This window comes from Panthera leo, chromosome D3, assembly GCF_018350215.1.
Source record: "Panthera leo isolate Ple1 chromosome D3, P.leo_Ple1_pat1.1, whole genome shotgun sequence".
NCBI lineage: Eukaryota > Metazoa > Chordata > Mammalia > Carnivora > Felidae > Panthera > Panthera leo.
The window spans coordinates 8636071-8658093 of record NC_056690.1 but is presented as its reverse complement, the minus strand read 5'-3'; the positions used below and the strand labels follow the sequence as shown (position 1 = coordinate 8658093).

General features: G+C 45.7%; 1 long non-coding RNA gene across 1 annotated transcript; it reads right to left on the bottom strand.

The window, feature by feature from the left end:
- Nucleotides 1-2910: 2910 nt before the first annotated feature.
- LOC122203928 lies at nt 2911-21598 on the bottom strand. Its single transcript, XR_006195402.1, has 3 exons — nt 21404-21598; nt 20081-20161; nt 2911-3178 (listed from the first exon to the last, which is right to left on the bottom strand). It is a non-coding gene; the product is annotated as an uncharacterized LOC122203928 (long non-coding RNA).
- Between the last annotated feature and the right edge of the window lie 425 nt (nt 21599-22023).

Here is a 22023-nt window from a genome sequence, read left to right as displayed (position 1 = left end):
TCCCAGTCAGAGGGCAGAGGCACAGCCCCCGTGATTTTTACCCTCCTTCCCGCCCGCCCCCATTCAGGCAACAATCAGAGCCACTAATGGAGGGTTTCGCAAACCAACAGCAAGAGAGGTTCCTCCAGATTTTTGCCAAGAGCAGAGCTTGCTCCGAGCTTTAACCCACTTATAATTACATGACTTAAAATACAATTTGCTAAAGACAAGCTGCTGGGGAAGGAAGACAGAAATGAACTGAGGGTAGAAAAGGAGGCTGCCAAGACAGGATCAAGGGAGGAGCGGAGGACTCCTGCGTGTGTGCTTCATCAGGGATAATGACATTGCTTGGCTTTAATCTTCCTTAGTCGTTTTTCATTTGGGGACATTGGCAGCAGCTGCCATTTCTTAATGCATGGGAGGCACCAGCAGCTGGGCTTTGCACTGGTGTTCACATATGCCAGGGGGCTGTCTCACCAAGACAGCGCTGACTCTCGCAAACGGAGCCTTGGGAAAAGTGACTACACCCCAAAAGATAATTAGAAGGAAAACAACTCAGGTCAAAGTGCAACACAGCCCAGCTGGAGGCCTGCAGACTACTCTGACCGGGACACACAGTCAGCAATCCATTTGCATTACAACCTGGTTCACTCTTACACACACACACACACACACACACACACACACACACACAGATGGACGGGAAGCACTCCATCCTCCTCCAAGGAGGACTTTGTTAACTTTTGGGAGGCTGTCTGCAGAAAGCCTCTAGCTGTCAAGCCCTTGGGCTGAGTCCCTGCCTCACCTGAAGGGAGCCACCTTGGCCAAGGTCATACCCTTTTCCAGGGGTCGCTCAGGTCCGGTGATTGATAGGGCGGGTGGGGAGATACAGGCCTGGCTATCTTGGCCCAACTCAGGACAATTCTGAAGAGCCATTGTAACTGCTACGTTGTTCCCTGTGGGGTTAGTCAAGGTCATCGCAGGACCTCCGTCCCAGCTTGACCTCTCCCCACTGCACACTCCTGCTTCCTTCCTCTCCCTTCCACAGGCGTTGATCTCAACAACAGTACCTAATAAACCACCCAAACACTAAATTCTGTCTCAGGATCTACTTCCTTGGAGAACCTAACCTGGAACACACATAATTAAAAGAAGGGTTCCGCGAAAACAATATTTATCCTTTCCGTGTGCCGTGCATTCTCGTGTTATATATTGTGTCTCATTTTTTAAATGTTGGTCATGACCCACTAAATTGATTTCATGACTCAGCCATGAAAATGCTAGCCTGGACTACACCCAGTTTGCAAAGGCTAGCCCAAACCACACCCATGAAGCATGGAGATGGTCAATGTGTCCTTTGAGTTTTCTTTGGCTACAAGTAAAAGAATGCTTGTGTAAACATGGATTAAATAATAGAGGTTTACTTTTTACATAACAACAGATTTGGCAATAGGTTCCAGAGTTTGTTCATAACTCAACAACATCAAAAACCCAGATTCTTTCTTTTTTTTTGTCCCACCATCCAATGTGTTGGCCATATCTCCCCATGGTCACAAAATGGCTGCCACTGCTCTAGGCATCATGTCCTCATGCAATCACCCCCAAAGGAAGTTAGGGTGGGAAGCATCTCTTCAAACATTTCTTTTAATTCAGGAAGAAAAATATTCTAAAGAAGCCCAATGAGGAGCCATCCCCTTGTTTCTTACTGGCCAGAACTAGGTCATTGTTTATGTCTTTTTTTTTTTTTTTCATGTTTATTTGTTTCGGGGAGAGAGAGAGAGTGGGGGAGGGGCAGGGAGAGAGGGAGACACAGAATCGGAAGCAGGCTCCAGGCTCTGAGCTGTCAGCCCAGAGCCCAACGCAGGGCTCGAACCCACCAACGGTGAAATCATGACCTGAGCCAAAGTCAGATGCTTAACTGACTGAGCCACCCGGGCGCCCCTGTTTATGTCTTAATTAGTCTCGTCCATCTAATACCTAAGGTTCTGTTAGGAAAGACAAAAAGGTGAATGAAGGTTGGTAAGCAACCAGAAAGTCTACCACAAGTCATGCCAGGTATTCCTTAGCCCTTATTTCTTTCTAGGATCCAATGTCAAAGACCCTGAAATGAGGACACAGTCATTGATCTCAGGCAGATTCACAGCAGTCATAACACCATGCCGCATCCCAGGCCCTTGAGAGACAACAACAGTCAATGACAGCAATCTTTGCCACTAAGTAGGAATGCAATTTCACAATGTGTCCCAACAAAGTACTCCATGTACCCATTACCAACTTATTAGAATTAAAACATGAGATAAGTAAGATCTGGTTCCTACTCTGGACTCTAGACCAGAGGATAACAGTGGGAAATGATATGAGGGAGAATTAACCGCTTTTTCACTTGTTCCACGTTTTCAGAACACTGACTCCTACTAACCACCCTTCCCTCCTCATTTGGAGTATTTCCAACTTCTGTTGGCCTGTCTAAATCCCACTTGTCCTTCAGAGGGGTCCGACTCAAGCCTGACTCCTCCAGGAGGTCTCCCTGGATATTCCAACCTTGTCTGAAATTATTGATTGAAACCACTGATAGATCTTAACATTATTCAAAGTGGGATAACCGGACATTGTGTACCTACTGGGTAGCGCAGAGGATGTATCTCTAGAAAGCATTCTTGCCAAAAACCAATCTTAATTGAATCCATGCTCAAGATTAACCACCAGTTGTACAAGAAATAAGAGGACTAACATTAAATGATACATAGAATGCAATTAGAAGTCTTAGAATGTCAAGAACTAAAGAACCAATGACCTACTGTCTTAAGTTAATGATATTTGTATAAATTTGTTTACTTTTGTAGATTTGTATCAGTTCGTTCTTTGCCACAATAAGTTAAAATATCACACTAGAATGTAGTGATTTAAAATAACAATTTATTATTTCTCATGAGTCTGTGGTCAGGTGGGCAGTTCTTTCGGTCTGGGCCAAGTTGAGCTGATCTAGGCTGGGTTTGTTCATGAATCTACGGTCAGCAGGCAGGTCAGGTGGGGACCAGCTCATCTGGAATGTCCTCGCCGGGAAAGTCCTCCTCCACAAATTCTCTTACCCACAGCAAGCTGTCTGAGCTCGTTCTCTGGCCGAGGTAGGGGCCCAAGAGAATACGTGGGATCATCTCACCGCCCGGACCCAGAAATCATGCGGCATCACTTCTGCATCCTGTTGGCCAAAGCAAGTCCCATGATCAAGCCCAGATTCCAAGGTGGGGAAATAGATCCCCATCTCTCAGTAGGAGAGGCTGCAAAGTCACATTGCTGGGTATGGAGAGAGGCCAGTTACTACAATCAATCAAACAGGGGGTTCGAAGAGACTACGTGCCTACCAACCAAATGCAATGTGTGCTGTGTCCAGATTTAAACAAATCGGGTATAAAATCTCATTTGTGCGGTAATTAGGGAAAATTGAACACAGACGGAGTATTAAGTACAATATGGCATTGCTTTTTAATTGTCCTTATTTATTTTTTAAATGTCCTTATTAGTAGAACTATGTACTGAAGTATTTGTAGGTGAAATTATATGATGTTTGGGTTTTATTTTAAAATAATTCAGGAAAGGGGCACCTGGGTGGTTCAGTCGGTTAAGCGTCCGACTTCGGCTCAGGTCACGATCTCGTGGTTCATGAGGTTGAGCCCCACATCGGGCCGTGTGCTGACAGCTCGGAGCCTGGAGCCTGCTTCAGATTCTGTGTCCCCTTCTCGCTCTGCCCCTCCCCTTCTCATGCTCTGTCTCTCTCAGAAATAAACATTTAAAAAAATTAGAAGAAAATCCAGCAAAGAAAAAGAAGTGAGGGGTGGGTGGGGCTGTATGAATAGCAGATGTATAAGAACGGCAAAAAGTTGATAGCTGTTGAAACTGGGTAATGTACACATGGGCATCATACCTGTGTATGACATACATTTACGTATATGCCTTTGCAATCTTCTGCAATAAAACATGTTTTAAAATTGTTCAGCTGTCTTTTGCTCAGATAGTTTCATAGAGTGTGGTGTGATCATCACTGGTGGTTGAGGAACATTTAAAGAGAAAGTCTCAGTTTGGTACTAGCCTGTCCTTAACACTTATCAAACGCACATTAATCTCCCTTCATGACAAAGTGTGAGCAGGTCTCAGGTTCCAGAGCCCTTGTTGGGTCCAGGATACAGCAAGAATTTCACATCATTGTTTGATTTTTCAGTGTTTTTTAAAAAAAATTTTTTTAACGTTTATTTATTTTTGAGACAGAGAGAGACAGAGCACGAACGGGGGAGGGGCAGACAGAGAGGGAGACACAGAATCGGAAGCAGGCTCCAGGCTCCGAGCCATCAGCCCAGAGCCCGACGCGGGGCTCGAACTCACAGACCACGAGATCGTGACCTGAGCTGAAGTCGGACGCTCAACCGACTGAGCCACCCAGGCGCCCCTCAGTGTTTATTTTTTACTGTTACCGTCTCTCTACTATGAGTGATGCTGCTTTTCTGTTCATGGATAATAACATGAAGTGCTCTTTCTTTGTTATTTATTTATTTTATTTTTTTTAAGTAGGCTTCACGCTCAGGGCAGAGCCCAACGCGGGGCTTGAACTCACAACCCTGAGATCAAGACCTAGACTGAGATCAAGAGTCAGATGCGTAACCAACTGAGGCACGCGGGCGCCCCACAAGTTTCTCTTTTTAAATACATTTAAGGTTATATAGAGAGTGCATTGAGTTTCTTTTAAGTGATTAAAGCAACAAAGGTACGGTGGTAAAAGTTACGGAGAGGACTATGAAGGTGGTTGCTTTCAGTAAGTTGGGGTACCCACTGTAGCAATTGCACATCTTACTGGCTTTACCCAGTAAAATTCTAGTTCTCAAGTCACAGCCGAGGCAGGGCAGTGGGGGCTCTCTGCTCTGTGGAAGCATTCAAGGACCCAGGTTCTTTGCAGCTAATGGCCCTGTAACCCTCCAGGCCTTGGGGTCCACTTGGACTTCGTCATTCAGCCAGCAGACTGGGGAAGTGAGGTCAAGTCCACAGTGTCACGTGGAAGGATCTGGGTGCCAGGCCCCGACGTGCACCCTTCACTTCAGCCCACATTCTATCAGCTAGAACTTCATCTAGACGCAAAGGAGGCTGGAGATGTAACCACATGCTCAGGAAGAAGGGCTTTGGTGGACAGTTAGCGTTACCTCTGTCACAGCGGCCCTCAGATGAAAGTCGAGGGGAAAAAAATGCTAAAAGATGACCCCAAACTCCTCGGTGTGGCACACAGTAGTCTCTGTGATCCTGGCATTTTTAGTCAGGGTGCCCCCAGAGAATCACTATGAACAGCATAGAAGACAGGATTATGGGGGCGCCTGGGTGGCTCTGTCGGTTGGGTGTCCGACTCTTGATTTCAGCTCATGTCAGAATCTCACGATTAGTGGGTTCGAGCCCCACGCCGGGCTCTGTGCTGACAGTGTGCAGCCTGTTTGGGATTCTCTGTCTCCCTCTCTCTCTCCACCTCCCCTGCACACTCTCTCTCTCTCTTTCGAAATAAATAAGTAAACTTAAAAAAAGAAGAAGACAGAATTACAGGGATTAGCTGGTACACAGTTGTGGAAGCCGGTAGAGGAGCCTAGGCAATGATCTTGTCTCTGCATCCTGTGGATCAGCTGTCGAGGGGGAGGGCTGGGCATGAACTGGAGCAAGGCCAAACTGGAACCTGGAAGGATGAACTTGGAGCCACAAGGACAACGGAGAGGAACAACTGGAACCTGTGTTCACAGTGCCTGGGACCTTGCCTCGACCTTCAGAGCATTAAAAAAAAATGGCTTTGGGGGCGCCTGGGTGGCTCAGTCCGTTAAGCGTTCGACTTCGGCTCAGGTCGTGATCTCACAATTCATGAGTTCGAGCCCTGCATCGGGCTCTCTGCTGACCGTTCAGAGCCTGCTTTGGATCCTCTGTCCCCCTCTCTCTGCCCCTCCTCCACTCACGCACGCTCTTTCCCTCTTTCAAAACTTAAAAAAATAAAATTAAAACACACACACACACACACGGCTTCAGTTTCACTTCCACCTTCCATATTCTCACACAGATCTTTCAGATCTTTCTCGTGGCCAGGGCCAACCCAGAACCATACAGGGAAGGCAATCCTGGAAAAAGATTTCTAGCCTAGTTGAACACAGTGCAAGCGGTACTGGTCGTGGACCTGCGGAACGCTCTGGCCTCATCCTGCACGACTCCCTCCGCTCTCGAGCGTAACTTCCACCGTTGCCATGCCAGCTATTTACATCTTCTCAACCCTTCCAGATGTTTCCTCACTTTATCTCTGCTGTTCTCACTCTCCGGAATGTTCTTTCCTGTACTTGTCTCGGCCCAACTCCTCAGCCTTCAAGATCTGGTCAAATGTCACCTCCTCTAGGAAGTCTTCCCTGCGGTCTCCAGGCAGAGACGGGAGAATGGTAGAGTCGTACACACGGCGGAAGGTTGTGCAATGTGCCGTGCAAGTCTTCTCCGTGAGCCTTGAAATCTTCAGCTAAGTTCCTAAATGCACTAAGTGCTGAGCGAGACTGCATTTCTTCTCAACATTAGTGACGACGCTGGGCTTCTCACCTCGGTCTGGCTCAGGGGGGAGGCGAGGTAGCTCACTCAGGCACAGGAGCTCTGAGACCGGTTGACGCTTGGGGAAGAGGGAAGCAAGAAGAAACAAAATACAGGAACAGGCAGAAATTGTGGGGAGACCTTAGGCTGCCCGACCCGGAAGCTGGGTGGTCCGGTCTGTTTTAACCAAATCTCTAAAGGAGCAAAATCAACATGCTACACACACGAGGCACATTGGGTTTCCACTCTCGATTCTTTATTCTCTTCCCCCGTATGGCCTTGAAGTACGAGACAGAGAGAGACAGAGAGAGACAGAGAGAGGCAAATATATTTCCCTGTCCTGTTGATGTTGGACTTGGCCATGTGACTTTTTTTCCAGCCGATGCAACGTGGGCAGGAGTGACTAGTTCTAGTGCTAGTTCTGAGCCAAGGTGTTAGGAAACTTTACTTGTGTCTACTCGCTCCCTTGCACTTCTGCTATTCACCACGAAAGGAACACACCTGAGCAGTTGTTCATCCAAACAGGATGACACGTAGATAAAACATGTGGAACATACACCTGAACTCAACTGCAGCCAGGAGCCAAGCCCAGCTGGTTTCAGAAGAGCTGTCCTGCACCTGTAGACCAATGAGCAAGAAAATCAATGTTTGGGGTGCCTGGGTCACTCAGTCGGTTAAGCGTCCGACTTTGGCTCAGGTCATGATCTCGTGGTTGGTGAGTTCGAGCCCCGAGTCGGGCTCTGTGCTGACAGCTCAGAGCCTGGAGCCTGCTTCGGATTCTGTGTCTCCCTCTCTCTCTGTCCCTCCCCCACTCACATTCTGTCTTTCCCAAAAATAAACATTAAAAAAAAGAAAAAAGATGAGTTGGCCATACGTTTGTGGGTCTAGTTCTGGGGTTTCTATTCTATTCCATTGGTCTATGTGTCTGTTTTTGTGCCAATACCATGCTGTCTTGATGATTACAGCTTTGTAGTAGAGGCTAAAGTCTGGGATTGTGATGCCTCCTTCTTTGGTCTTCTTCTTCAAAATTACTTTGGCTATTCGGGGCCTTTTGTGGTTCCATATGAATTTTAGGATTGCTTGTTCTAGTTTCGAGAAGAATGCTGGTGCAATTTTGATTGGGATTGCATTGAATGTGTAGATAGCTTTGGGTAGTATTGACATTTTGACAATATTTATTCTTCCAATCCATGAGCAGGGAATGTCTTTCCATTTCTTTATATCTTCTTCAATTACCTTCATAAGCTTTCTGTAGTTTTCAGCATACAGATCTTTTACATCTTTGGTTAGATTTATTCCTAGGTATTTTATGCTTCTTGGTGCAGTTGTGAATGGGATCAGTTTCTTACAAACGTATGGCCAACTCATCTTTGACAAAGCAGGAAAGAACATCCAATGGAAAAAAGACAGTCTCTTTAACAAATGGTGCTGGGAGAACTGGACAGCAACATGCAGAAGGTTGAAACTAGACCACTTTCTCACACCATTCACAAAAATAAACTCAAAATGGATAAAGGACCTGAATGTGAGACAGGAAACCATCAAAACCCTAGAGGAGAAAGCAGGAAAAGACCTCTCTGACCTCAGCCGTAGCAATCTCTTACTCGACACATCCCCAAAGGCAAGGGAATTAAAAGCAAAAGTGAATTACTGGGACCTTATGATGATAAAAAGCTTCTGCACAGCAAAGGAAACAACCAACAAAACTAAAAGGCAACCAACGGAATGGGAAAAGATATTTGCAAATGACATATCGGACAAAGGGCTAGTATCCAAAATCTATAAAGAGCTCACCAAACTCCACACCCGAAAAACAAATAACCCAGTGAAGAAATGGGCAGAAAACATGAATAGACACTTCTCTAAAGAAGACATCCGGATGGCCAACAGGCACATGAAAAGATGTTCAACGTCGCTCCTTATCAGGGAAATACAAATCAAAACCACACTCAGATATCACCTCACGCCAGTCAAAGTGGCCAAAATGAACAAATCAGGAGACTATAGATGCTGGAGAGGATGTGGAGAAACGGGAACCCTCTTGCACTGTTGGTGGGAATGCAAATTGGTGCAGCCGCTCTGGAAAGCAGTGTGGAGGTTCCTCAGAAAATTAAAAATAGACCTACCCTATGACCCAGCAATAGCACTGCTAGGAATTTATCCAAGGGATACAGGAGTACTGATGCATAGGGGCACTTGTACCCCAATGTTTATAGCAGCACTTTCAACAGTAGCCAGATTATGGAAAGAGCCTAAATGTCCATCAACTGACGAATGGATAAAGAAATTGTGGTTTATATACACAATGGAATACTACGTGGCAATGAGAAAGAATGAAATATGGCCTTTTGTAGCAACGTGGATGGAACTGGAGAGTGTGATGCTAAGTGAAATAAGCCATACAGAGAAAGACAGATACCATATGGTTTCACTCTTATGTGGATCCTGAGAAACTTAACAGAAACCCATGGGGGAGGGGAAGGAAAAAAAAAAAAAAGAGGTTAGAGTGGGAGACAGCCAAAGCATAAGAGACTGTTAAAAACTGAGAACAAACTGAGGGTTGAGGGGGGGTGGGAGGGAGGGGAGGGTGGGTGATGGGTATTGAGGAGAGCACCTTTTGGGATGAGCACTGGGTGTTGTATGGAAACCAATTTGACAATAAATTTCATATATTAAAAAAAAAAGAAAATTAATGTTTGCGGTGGTTGTTTAACCACCTAATTAAGACATAATCCACATACGATAAAATTCACCCTTTTAAATAGTACAATTCAATGTTTTCTTTAGCAAGTTCACAGTTGTGCAACCATCAGTACAATCAGTTTTAGAACATTTTCATTCTCCTAAAAGGAAAACTCATACCCGTCGCATTTAGCAGTGTTCCCCCATTTCCCTGTTTGTGGTTGTGCACAGTGTTACTGGGGCAATAGCTGACACACAGGTATCAGAAATGGATCTAGTGTAAACAAGTCCACAATTTTTTTAATTAAAAAAAATTTGTGGGGGGGTGCCTGGGTGGCTCAGTCTATTAAGCATCTGACTTCGGCTCAGGTCATGATCTCCCGGTTCGTGAGTTGGAGCCCCGCGTCCAGCTCTGTGCTGACAGCTCAGAGCCTGGATCCCGCTTCGGATTCTGTGTCTCCCTCTCTCTCTGCCCCTCCTCCGCTCACACTCCGTCTCTCTCTTTCTCAAAAATAAATAAACATTAAAACATATTTTAAAAAATATTTTTTAAGTAATCCCTATGCCCAAAATGGGGCTTGAACACATGACCCAGAGATCAAGACTCACATGCTCTACTGACTGAGTCAGCCAGGCACCCCAAGAGGTTGACAGTTTTACATTCTCCTTGGAGAAGTTCAGAGTAAGAAAACTTTACATGCACACATCCACCCAGATCTCCCTACACACATTGACACGACAGTACACATAAGCTCAGATACACTTTCACTTTACACAAATACACCAACACTCAAAGACACGCTCATCTTCACTGATGCAAAGATTCACATACAAGACTCATGTGCACACACTGACAATTACGTGCTTGTACACTCACACACAGATAGCAACTTCCCAAGCTCCAGTTATTCAAATGAGTCGTCATAATTTTTCCATATCTGCATGTAACATATGCTTTTATTTCCTTAATTTTTTTCTTTAAATGACTTAACATTTTTATTTAAATAAATTTGTTTTTAAAGGAAAGTGCTACAAATAGATGGTCCTCATTTCCCATTTGCTCTTGCCTCTTCTTCTGGCCACACCCAATCCTACCCATTCCACGTGAGGGTGGAGTATCCAGTCGCCAGCTCCAGGAAGCTCCCGGACCGATGGCACACAACCCATGCAGTTGCACGGGACCCTGCACTCACAAGGACCTCTTGCTTACATTAGCGATCCACTGTAAGCATTTGGAAACTCTCAGTAATTTGTTAATTAGAACTACAACGTATTTTCATTTTGCACCAGGCCCTGTGAATTCTGTAGTCACCCTTGCCCAGGACCACTGAATGTCCCAGCTTCTGTGGGCTTCCCAAGGTGACAGCTCTTCCACCGGGAGCTGAATCAGAGAAGGTCACATCTTACACAGCTTGGACCTGGGAGTCCAAGCAGATGGGAGTTTGCATCTTGGCTCCGTTTACCAGCTGAGTAACCTTGGGCTGACCTGCCCCGACATCCACAGGGCCCAGGACAAGCGTACAAACGGAGGCCTGCAGGCCGTGTGGCTAAAAGTCTTCCTGGTGTAAACAAGTTTACAAATTGTCAAATAAAATATGTTTTAACCTCCTATTTTAACAAACGAAGTTTGTTGATTATAACAAAGTGAAGAAATATGCGTAAAGCTATGGTTTTTACATGTCCTAAAATTGGCAAAATATCAATGATGAGTGAATTAAATGATGATTGTACGTGCCTGGATATCGTATTGATGTGCCAGTGTTGAGAGAGAGTGCGCGCACATGCGCCTATATACACATGCGCACGTAAGTGGGGGAGGGGCACAACATCTCACAACAGGGTGACCATGACCAGAGCCAAAATCAGGTAGATGCTTGACCAACTGAGACACCCAGGAACTCCTCTCAGTGAATAATTTAAAAATACATAATTAATAAAGGATTATGTATTTACTCCATAAAATTTTTGTTGCCTTTGTTTTATTTTTTTTAGTTTACTTATTTTGAGAGAGAGAACGTGCAGGGTAGAGGCAGAGAGAGAGGGGAGAGAATCGCAAGCAGGCTCCACACTGTCAGTGCAGAACCCAATAACTGAGAGCTCATGACCTGAACTGAAGCCAGAATCGGTCACTTTACTGACTGAGCCACCCAGGCACCGCTTCTTGCCTTCATTTTAGCAAAATTGCTCATTATGTTGTTATAGTAAAAGTTTTTACATAATGTTTGTGCTATTGACAGTGATGATCTAAAGGAATAAAAAATAAAATGAAATTCTATGGAAGTATAAAAGCTTAAATATATTTTCATCAGAAATGTGAATTTTTTTTTAACGTTTATTTATTTTTGAGGCAGAGCGAGACAGAGCATGAATGGGGGAGGGTCAGAGAGAGGGAGACACAGAATCTGAAACAGGCTCCAGGCTCTGAGCTGTCAGCACAGAGCCCGACGCGGGGCTCGAACTCACGGACCACGAGATCATGACCTGAGCCGAAGTCGGCCACTCAACCGACTGAGCCACCCAGGTGCCCCTAGAAATGTGAATTATTAAAGTAAATGTAAAAAATTAACAAACTAAAATATTTTACTTTTATTTATTTTTAATTTTTATTTATTTTTGAGAGACAGCCAGTGGAAGAAGGCAGAGGGAGGAAGACAGGATCCGAAGCAGGCTCTGCAGACAGCAGACAGCCTGATGCAGGGCTCGAACTCATGAACCATGAGACCATGACCTGAGCCAAAGTCAGATTCTTAACCGACTGAGTCACCCAGGCACCCAAAATATTTTATGTTTTTAAAAGTTATTTTTGGGGCGCCTGGGTGGCTCAGTCGGTTAAGCGTCCCACTTCAGCTCAGGTCACGATCTCACTGTCCGTGAGTTTGAGCCCCATGTCGGGCTCTCAGCTGACGGCACAGAGCCTGGAGCCTGCTTCAGATTCTGTGTCTCCCTCTCTCTCTGCCCCTCCCCCGTTCATGCTCTGTCTCTGTCTCAAAAATAAATAAACGTTAAAAAAATTTTTTTAAGTTATTTTTCTCCTAGAATATTTTATTAACTTCTTCTGTGAAAATTAAATTCTCTATTAAATTAAAATTACCTTTTAAAATCAAAAGGCAAGGGGAGGGTGGCTCAGTCAGTTAACCATCCGATTTCAGCTCGGGTCATGATCTCACAGTTCAGCTGTCAGCACAGATCTCTGCTGTCAGTACAGAGCCTGCTACAGACCCTCTGTTCCCTCTCTCTCTCTCCTGCTACAGACCCTCTGTTCCCTCTCTCTCTCTCCTGCTTACGCTCTCTCTGTCTCTCTCACAAATAAATAAACATTAAAAAAAAAAAAAAAGGATGTGGGCCAAGCCTGGGATCCCATCAGAGATTCAGCTGGGGAAGGACCTGCTTCCAGGTAGTGGTCCAGGATTCAATTCTTTATGGGCTGGCAGACTCAGTCTCAGCTCCTCTCTGGCTATTGGCTGGAGGTTGCCCGCCAGTCGTTTTGTTTTGTTTTGTTTTCTTTTCTTTTCTTTTCTTTTCTTTTGTACCGTGGGGGCCTCTCCATATTGTGGCTTACTTCCACAAAGCTAACAAAGGAGAGCATCAATAGGGAGAATCCGCAAGCAAGCAGTAGTTACATCCTATGCAAGGTCATTACAGATGTGAAGTCCTATCCCTGTTGCTGTATTCTATTCGTTAAAATCGAGTCACGGGTCCTATCCACACTTAAAGGGAGATTACACAGGAGTATGAATGCCAGAAGGTGAGAATCATTGTGGGACATTTTAGAATCTATTCCCTACAATTGCCATGTGTAGTTGTTACAAAAATTGCATTAATGCGTGAGCACCTCCAGAAGGACAAAATGGAACATAAAAAGCAGCCTGAATTCCTTATGCATTTACGCTATCAGAGACGAAGGAATCTGCAAGTTAATCCATTTCTCTTTGCTCTTATCTAAGTGCTTGCAACTCTCAATTATCCCTCCACTAGAACCAGAACTGGAGTGGCCATCTCCGATTAGGCAGCAATAGTGTCATACAACCCATGACACTACATTTGGACACGACTGTTATTTTGAGGTCATGACCTAAGAGATATGGAGAAGCTTCTCCCTGGGGCCTGAGTGATGTGAATCAGGAGAGAGAAGTTTAGGATTACGAGTTGTTCTGTGACAGCCTTGGGTGCCAGAGTCTGAGTGACAGAAGCCCCATGTGTTTTTAATAAATTCATCCTTTATGTGTGTATGTTTGTAATATTCGGGGCTGCTTGAGCATCCTCACAACATGGCAGCTATATTCCAACCCCATCCCTCCCCCCACAATGAGGAATCGAAGAGAGAGAGAAAAGTGGAAGCCACCATGTGTGTCTTTTATGACCTGGATGTGGAGTTCACACACCATTATTTCTGAGATATCATTCTAGTTATTACACAGGTCACCCTTTTCAGTGTGGGAGCATCTTACACAAAGGTACTATAGTAGCAGAGTTCTAACACAGACCCCAAGCGGGGCGCCTGGGTGGCTCAGTCGGTTGAGTGTCTAACTTTGGTCCAGGTCATGATCTCGTGGTTTGTGAGTTCGAGCTGCACGTCAGGCTCTGTGCTGTCAGCTCAGAGCCTGGAGCCTGCTTTAGATTCTATGTCTCCCTCTATCTCTGGTCCTCCCCCACATGCACTCTGTCTCTCTCTCAAAAAGAAATAAACATTAAATAAATAAGTAAACAAACAAACATAACAAAAATGAAAACAGCCCCAAGCTTCCTCCCCACTGGTGTGCATGTGCCATAGAATCTCCTCTCCTTGAATGTGGGTAGGACTTGTGAATACAGTGGATGTCACTCATGATTATGTTAGGTCATAGCGCAGGGGAGATTTTGCAGATGTAATTAAGGTCCCTAATCAGTTGATTTTGACTTAATCAAAGGGGGAATGCCCTGGGAGGGGCTGAACTAATCAGGTGAGGCCTTCAAAGAGATCCGAGAGATTCTTGAAGAAGCCAATAGCTATGTATGAACTGCCTGTCAAGGAGGCTGTGTAGCCAGGACGTGAGAACAGCCTCTAGGAGCTGAGAGTGCTGCCCTGCCGATAACTAGGGAGAGAACTGGGGCCTCCACACATACAGCCAGAAGGGAAGGGGTGCTCCCAACAGCCCCCATGCTTTGAAGAGATCTCTGACCCTCAGGGAATCATAATCTCCGCTGACACCTTGATTTCAGCCTTGGGAGACCCTGAACAAAGAACTTCTTGCCTACAAAACCTGAGAATAAACCAGTGTTGTTTCGAGCTGCTCGATTCATGGCAGTTTGTCACACAGCCGTAGGAAACTCATACCACTGTGAATATCAGGAGGCAAGAACTATTGGGGGCCATCCTGGGGACTGACTACCAAAACTCGATATTGTCAGACCTTTTAACTCTTGCCTGTCTTGTCGGTGACCGCCCACTTTTCTTCTCTCTCTTTCCTATGCACAACCTTCTTTACACTGCACTCATTCACTCACCTACTCCTCTGTTGATTCATTCATTCTGCAAACAATTCCTGATCCCCTGCTGTGTTCACACACAGTCCTGGTTGATGGGGACCCTGCTGTGTTCACACCCAGTACTGATTGAGGGGGATGCAGAAGTGAGTCTTGTGTGTTCCCTGCCTTGCAGGAGCTCCAGTCTGGAGCAGGAACCATTCCATTGTATTCCTCAGCCCCCTTAAGATTACTCCCAATATAATTCTTATGTGGTTCAGACCCCAGGACTTCCCAGAAACCCATTTAAGCACATTGTTCCACCCCCAAACGGCAAATTCAACCCCAAGGCATTATGTACAAGAGATTTTGCTGAAGTTCCAAGTAGAGACCAAGGACAGTGTTATATTACATATTACAGGCCAAACATTACCAAACTTCTCTACTACACTTCTCTCTCCTCATGCTCTATTATTCGGGAAGTCTTCTCCCACTCCACCACTGCTAAACATCTTAATTATTCTGGGAAGTTCTATTTTATTTTCATGTCCCTCTTGGCAAAACAGAAGCCTCATGAGAAACCAAACCAATATGGATGTGGGTGGATAAGGGGTTTGCCTCATGGTTCTGCAGACAGCTCCACCCTTGAGACCTTGAATGAGGTCCTTGCTGTCCCAGTTTCCTGGCCTGCATTCTACCAAAGGCCCTAAGGGAAGAACGGCGTCTCCCCGGGGACTCCAGCTTTTGAAGCCCTTGGAAGAAGCGTTAGGTAAACAGCAAATCTGGGTAATGCTGTCTGAGGGTCTTCAGAATGAGGGCGTTGGGACACAGGGTCAAAGACCCTGTGGATGGCAGCTACGATCTACCTCCAGAACACCCCAGCCAGAGCCCCTCAGGGCCCCCCTGGGTCTGAGGCTGAGCTGCTTGCTGGGCGTTCCATCACCATTCCAGAAGCTAGTCCCCCACCCTGGGTAATGTGCATCCTCATCACCCTCCTGTCTCTTGAGGAGGGATCTGTCTTCACTCACTCCCACACAATCTCATCCAGTCTTGTGGCTTTTCATACCATCAATGTGATGACTCATCAGCCTCCCGCCCTGCCTCCTCCCCTGAGTCCCAGACTCATTACCCGCAGCTGCTAACCGATACGTCCACTGGGATGTCTAATGGGCAGGGCGCACTTCCTGGGTCTGAAGTGGAGTTCCATTTCCTCCTCCCCTCTCCCCAACTGCCCCCACCGCAACCTACTTATCCCCGTCCTCCCATCTCAATAAACGGCTCCATCACCATCCACCCGGCTGCTGGAGCCAGAAACCAAGGAGTTATCCTTGGTTCTTCTTTTTCTCCCATCATCCAACTATAATTCATCAGCAGACTTTGTCAGCTCTCCTTTCAAAATGCATCCCCATTCTGTTGGTTTCCATGGCTCCCGCATTGGTCCAGGTCACCACCCTCCCAGGCCAGGGGACGGCAGCAACCTCCTCAATATGCCCCCTGCTTCCTCTCTTGCCACCCCGCAGCCTATTTGCCACACAGCAACCTGAGGACATATCATTCCCCTACTAAAGCCATCCAAGACTTTATGTGGCTGACAAGCCCCTGCATGATCTGGCCCCTGTCTGCATCTTGAACTTCAACTCAGACCACTGTCCCTTATATTCTGCTCTGGCCACACTGGTATTCTTTCTGTTCCCTAAACACACCAAGCTTGAGCCAACCTCAGGCCCTTTGCACGTGTTGTTCCCTCCGCCTGGAATCCTCTCCTCTCCACCACATATTTGTGTACCTCACTCCTTCTCGCCACTCAGATTAAGTCCAAAGTTCACTTCCTTACAGACTGTGTCCCTATCTAAAGATGACCCACCTGCCCTCACTCCCCCAGCCACTGCCTAGTATCTCATACTATATTTCCTCCACAATTCTTATTGCTATCTAATTATCTTATTTTCATTTGCTTACTTGTTTAGATTGTCTTCCCCACTAGAATTTCAGCTCCGAGAAAGCTGTCTACTTCACTGCTCAGTCCCTGGCGCTTAGACCAATGTTTGACACAAAGGACCTCCTCAGGAAACATTTGTCAAATTCACTCGTTCAGTCAGCACATACATATTGAGTACTTACTGCTTGATGGATAACCAAGGATAACCAACATGTCTGGCATCAGTGAGTTCGAATTCAGGCTTCACCATTACCCAGCTCTGGCCTTCCCTGTCCATACGGAAGAGGACTCTGTTTCCTCATCCATAAAACGGGAACAACAGTACCTATTAGGCATGACTGTTACGAGAATTAACTTGTAAAAGGCTACCAGGCAGCCTGGCACATAGGCACTCATTAAATAAGTATTTCATCCACGACCAAGGGTGATCTTATCTGGCAGAATATGTGGGCACAGGCCTGGGGGCTCTAAGACGGCCACGCAACAGCTGCTCACGTGGGAGGGACGTCAGCGTGGGCAAGATAACACGAAGGTCAACTGGTGATGCACCTGGACCCAGGAATGAGGGGCAAAGACTATACAAGAGCCGGGGCGGCTTCTCAACGTAACAGAGAGAGTGGGACACTGAATGTCTCCCGGGGGCCTCCTGGCACTAGCACCCCTTACTCCCCAGTCAGGCCAAGGAATATTCCCAGTTCTCAGAGCCCAGCCCACCTAGGTGTCCGCCAGCTGGGGGCACAGAGAAGTCTGGCAGGGAGTAAAAGATACCAGGCTTCTGGGCAAGGTTTGACAATAGGAGTTGTCCTTCCACTGAGTAGAAAACAACTATGCAGCCACCAAAAGCATGAGGATGCTTTAAAAAAAAAAAAAAAAAGCTTTATTATTTTTTTTTAAAGTAATCCCTACGCCCAATATGGGGCTCAAACTCATGACCCTGAGCTTAAGAGTCAGATGCTCTACCAACTGAGCCGGCTTGGCATCCTGGGGGATGCTCTGGATAGGAGCGATCTCGAGAGCTGTTGTCGAGTAGGAAGAGGCAAATTTTAAAAAGACTAAAAGAAAACAATAACATATGCCATGTTTGCTCATGTGCGCCTTTACTACCTCTGGAAAAATGCATAAGAAAGTTAGTGACGGCAGCTGTCTCTGGGCACCGAAATGAGTGGTTGGGGATGGGATAGAGGGAAGACTGCACTAAATGCCCCTTCGCCTCTTTTGAATGTTGAAGCCCTTGAATGTAGTACTTATTCAAAACTACTTAAAATATGAAAAGAAAAATGCAGCTGTCACTCACGGTGGGGAATCGCTTTACCCCTCCTCTTTCACTCAAGGGACTGAGGGAGCGCATACTTCCAGAATGATCTATCTACAAAGTAAAGCTGATTCTATTGTTCCTCTTTATGTTACTCCTCTGTTTAAAGCCCTTCAACGACAGACAGCTGAACATACTGTACAACCTCAAAAAAAGTATTTGTTGAGTGAACGGGTAAATAAATGAACCAATCGCCTTTTGTCTCTTAATTCTTACATATTGATGGGGAAGTCCATATTAAGTGAAAAAAGAATACTGCAGAATATTAAGTTAAGGACGATCCCATTCTTGAAAAATAAGATAATTGCATATTCATAAAATTATATTGCGTATTAGTATACTCAGTATAAATTCATACCTATTAGTGTATTCATGTACATGTACATGATTATTGGTTCATAAAAAGAAAAAAAATCTAGAAAGACCCCAAACTTGCTGGTTTGTTATCTTGATCTTAGTATAATTACGTGAATAAAAATGTGGGTAAAAATTCACCCATCTGTATTTAACAGTTGGACACTTTCCTATATATAGCTATAGCTCAATTTGTAAGAGGAAAAAATCGTGGCGCCTGGGTGGCTCAGTCGGTTGAGCGTCCGACTTCCGCTCAGGTTATGATCTCACGGTTTGTGAATTCGAGCCCCACATAGGGCTCCACGCTGACGGCTCAGAGCCTGGAGCCTGCTTCTGATTCTGTGTTTCCCTCTCTCTCTGCCCCTCCCCCACTCACACTCTGACACTCTCAAATCTCTCTCTAAGAAAGAAACATTAAAATAAATAAATAAAGAAATAAAGAAATAAAATAAAGAAACATTAAAAAAATAAAAGGAAAAAAAAGATGTACCCCCAAACATTATTAGATATCATCTCCTGGGACAGTTGGGATGGTCAGGGGGCTTTTGATTTTCAATGTAGAGCTGAACATTTTACCTCAAGCACATAATTATGAATCCTTTGAAATATATACCTTTTAATTCATATTTCATTTCAGATTCCTTAACTTGGACTGCAAAGCCTCCCACTTCTTCCACTGCCTTCGTCTTCATTCTGACCACATTAAACTATTCACCTTCTCAATATGTCATGCTGTTTCTTACTCCAAGCCTTTACCTTTGCTGCTCTCTCATCCTGAGACACCCTCTCCCACTTCCTTGACTCCTCCCACCTACCTAACTTCTTCTAGCCGTTTAAGTTTCAGCTGAAATGTCACCTCCTCCAGGAAGCCTCCCTTGACCTCCCCCTGCTAGGTTAAATGCTCTAGAAACACCTAAGAGTTGCCTCTGTCACAACATTTGACTAACGTCCATCTCACCATCCAACCATGAACTCCTGGAGGCAGAGATTGGAGTGATGGGGTCACAAGCCACGGAACATCTGGAGCCACCAAGAGCTGGAGGAGGCAAGGAAGGATCCTGCCCTAGAGACTCCAGAGGGAGTAGGGTCCCTCTCATGCTTCGATTTCAGCCTGATAATACAGATTTCAGACTTCTGGCTTCCAGAAGTAAGAGAATACATTTCTGTTGTTTTAAGCCACCAAAGTTGCGGAAATTTGTTACAACAGCTTTAGGAAACTAACATAATTGATAACCTCCTTTCTAGAAAACAGTCTGGCAAAAACAAATTATAAAGTTGGTTATGTACATAATAATGGCCAGCAACTTCCCTTGGGGTAAGCCCTGAAGAAACCCTTGCTGGTGTCCACCAAAAGACACATGCAAGAACATTCCTCACAGCGTTGTTTATGATGACAAAGCCTGGAAACAGGTTACATGCTCTTCCACAGGAAAAAGGATAAACTGTGGCATATTCACGTAATGGAATATTATGCAGCAGGAAAATAAACAAACGACAGCAATTTGCAACAACAAGCATAAATCTCACATGCCTAACGCTAAGTGGAAGAAGCAAGTCACACACAAAAAATGAACAGTATGATTCTGTTTATATAAAGCTCAAAAACAGGTAAAACTAAACAGTGCATTGTTTTGGTGTTTATTTTTTTTTTAACGTGTATTTATTTTTGAGAGACAGAGAGAGCACGAGTGGGGGTGGGGGACAGAGAGACAGACAGACACACACACCGAATCTGAAGCAGGCTCCAGGCTCTGAGCTGACATTACAAAGCCCAACACGGGTCTTGAACTTACCAGCCATGAGATCATGACCTGAGCCGAATTCAGACGTTTAACCGACTGAGCCACCCAGGCGCTCTTGCTTTGGTGCTTAACCTGTAAAGAAAAGGGGAGAATAATTAAAGCAAACCTCCAGACGGTGGTTATTTGAGGGAAGGAAGAGTCTAGGATGGGGACTATCCTGGAGACACACAGGAGGCATCTGGGTAAGGTGACCACGTATTCTGTTGCCTAACTGGCATACTTTGGGGGATGAAAGGGAGGATGTAGTTATAATTATGGCATATAACAGGTACAAACCAAAACTGTCCCAAACAAACCGGAACATAAGATCACCCTATTTCTGGGGCGCCTGGGTGTCTCAGTTGGTTAAGCATTGGACTCTTGATTTCAGCTCAGGTCATGATCTGAGATCGGTTGGTAGGATCCAGCCCCACCTTGGATCCTGTGTCGACAGCTCCAAGCCTACTTAGGATTCTCTCTCTCCCTCTCTTTCTGCCCCTTCCCCACTTGCGCACACATGCACACACGCGCTCATGTGCGTTCTCTCTCAAAATAAATAAATACACTCAAAAAACAAAGATCACCCTCCTTCTGAGACACATAAGCTATTCTTTCATGGCCGGTGGGTGCAGACATGGGAATTTGTTTCATTAATACCTTTAGACTGGACAAATATATTATATTATATTATATATATATATATATATATATATATATATATATATATATAATCAGAATCATTTTTTTTTCAACCAACAAATGAATAAAGTGGGTTCCAGAATCAGTTCAGTTTTTAGTAGCAACTCCAGATACAGAAGCAGACTCTTGACTAAATTCAGCAGAAAGGGAATTTATGACAGGGAGAGCGCTGAGCTCACACAATTGCCAGGAAGGCTGGAGAACGAGGTCAGAAAATAGGCACAAACAGAAGGCAGGCACACAGCAGGGCCCACGGCCAGAAACTTGCCCGGACCAGGCCGCTGAGGACACACAGCTCCTCCCACTGCGGCTGGTGCTGCCCACCCGGCCAGGCCGGCCAAGGGACCGACGCTCCTGCCAACCTCGCTGCTGGCCCCGGAACATACACGGTGTTGCCGCTTCGACACCACCCACACAGCCCCCCTCGATTTCTCCCTGTCCCTGCTGCTTTGCCGACTCCACGGTCAAAACCCTCAGTGCGTGCATCTGACGGGTCGAGCCAGCTGCAGGCGAGGCTCAGATAGTCCTCGCCAACCTCTGCTTCCTTGGGAGTGGGCGCCGCCTGCCCCCGTGAGAGCCATTATCCGGGCAAGTCCCAAATTCAGGAAGGCTCAGCAGCTGAAAAATAGAAATTACCACAATGTGTGCCAGGCGTGTCAGAGACGAGGGATAGACGCCAAAATGGACCCTAAAGGATCGAAAGAGTCTTAAAGGTGACCAAGTTCTGGAATCTTACAATTCCCCACACCAGCAGGGCTCAGGCTGCGACTCAGAGTAAGGTTTCTGCAGTTAACGCGCGAGTTGGCGTCAGGGATACGGTTAAGGGAAGTGATTTACCCACCTGCCCGCCCACACTCCCCTCCTCGGGACGCGGGCCCTAGACCAGCTGGACACCTGATTGGATCAGTCATGGTCACCTGATCCAAACCTAGACAACCCATTGGCTGGCCAGTAACCGATTAGAGACTCTGTCGCGAGCAGGCGCTCCCAAACTTCCCCTGCGAGCATCTATTTTCTCCATCATTTTTTCGGGGAAGCGCTAGGTGGAAAGAAATGGGTAACAGTTCCATGTATTAAGTAGCTAGATCCAAACAATTTCATAAGAATTTACGGCCTAAGAACTTGGACTCTGAAAACATAAATTGAAAGAAAAATTTTTTATTTCATTCTTAATCACAATTGCTGTCAATGGGATGTTGGGGCACTGCGTGAATTCTCAAACCTTGGCAGCAGATTGGGCAACACCTTCTTTCCCG